This window comes from Chiloscyllium punctatum, unplaced genomic scaffold, assembly GCF_047496795.1.
Source record: "Chiloscyllium punctatum isolate Juve2018m unplaced genomic scaffold, sChiPun1.3 scaffold_339, whole genome shotgun sequence".
NCBI lineage: Eukaryota > Metazoa > Chordata > Chondrichthyes > Orectolobiformes > Hemiscylliidae > Chiloscyllium > Chiloscyllium punctatum.
The window spans coordinates 223,843-225,599 of record NW_027310073.1 but is presented as its reverse complement, the minus strand read 5'-3'; positions in this window follow the sequence as shown (position 1 = coordinate 225,599).

Sequence of the window (1,757 nt, the reverse complement as noted above, 5' to 3'; positions counted from 1 at the left end):
TAACTCATCAGCTCTCCAAAGGTAAGAGGGCTGAGAGGTAAATAAGAGGGGTGTGTGGGGTTGGTGGGATGGGAACTCGGAAGGCCATAGGTAGATGTAGATGGGAGGTAATGGGGAAAGGTTGGAGTGGATAATTGGGAAAGAAGATGGACAGGTGGGACAGTTCAAGAGGCCAGTGTCGAGTTGGAGGGTTGGAACTGAGAGAAGGTGGGGGGAGGGGAGGTGAGCAAACCTTGATGCTGTGTGGTTGAAGGGTCCCAAGGTGGAAGATAAGGTGTTATTCTTCCAGGCGTAGGGTGGCTGGGATTTGGCGATGGAGGAAGCCCAGAACCTGCATGTCCTTGGTGGAGTGGGAGAGGGCGTTGAAGTGGTCGGCCACAGGATGGTGGAATTGTTTGGTGCATGTGTTCCAGAAATATTCTCTGAATCAAGTTGGCGTCCTGACTCCCCAATGTAGAGGAGACCACATCGCGAGCAAAGGATAAAATAGGTGAGGTATCTGGACGTGCAGGGAAATTTCTGCTGGATGTGGGAGGATCCTTTGGTGCCGTGATTGACGTGAGGGGAAGGTGTGGGCACAGATTTTACATCTCTTGAACTGGCTATCAAAGGTGCTGGGAGTGGAGGGTGGGTTGGTGGGGAGCATGGATCTAATGAGGGAGTCGCAGAGGAAATGGTCATTGTGGAATGCTGAAAGGGGTGGGAAGGGAAATATATCTCTGATGATGCGGTCTGATTGAAGGTGGTGGAACTGGCAGAGGATGATGTGTTGCATCTGGGTGGAAAGTGAGGACTGGGGGGTTCTATCCTTGTTGCGGTTGGAGGTGTGGGGTTCAAGAGTAGAGGTGCAGGAAGTGGAGGAGATACACTGGAGGGCATTGTTGACCACATGGCAGGGGAAATTGTGAATGCTTGAAAGAGGAGGCAATTTGGTATGTTCTAGAGGGTTCTGCTAGCTTGCATCAAGTTTCACTGGAACACTGCAGTAAGCTTGAGACCGAGATGTTGGCCAGGGAACAGGCTCGTGTGTTAAAGTGGCAGGCAACTGGAAGCTCGGGGTCTTTTTTGCAGCAGAACGTAGATCATCAGCCACCATTTCCACCATCGCCACTGAGATGCTGCCAGAAACAGGTTCCTGTCCCCTCCATTCACAGCGATGCACCCTCCCAGCAGGGTCATTCTCCACTCCTTTGTCTGTCCAAATGTTCCTGTCTCTCTTTGCACTCCATCTCAACCTATTAGTTACTCTTTATCCCATATCTCCTGCAGTCCAAAGATATGCAGGTTCGGTAAATTGGCAAAGCTACATTTCCCGGAGTGTTCTGGGATGCATAGTTTAGGTGCATTAGTCAGGGGAAATGTAGAGTAATAGGGTCGGGGAATGGGTTTGGGTGGGATAATCATCGGAGGGTGGGTGTGAGCTTGTTGGGCCGATGGCCCTGTATCCACACGGGAGCTGGGAAAATTTAGAATTCCTACAATCGGATCTAAGGAAGGGTCACAGGTACCAGAATGACCCTTGGTGTGTGAAGGAGGTGGAAACAGGAAAGGGGAAGTGGCAGCAGAAACCAAATGACATGTATCAGTTTAGACTGGGAGGAGTTTAATTACACTCTGTTCAGGTCGCTAGTCCTGAATTAGAAACTCCTGCTCCCACGTTTGCAGCAAATGGGAAAATGTCTGTGGCCCTCAGGCAATGATAGGTCCTGGGTTCTAGCCGCCATCTTTATTGCGGCCAAGGTACAGCGAGGCACATG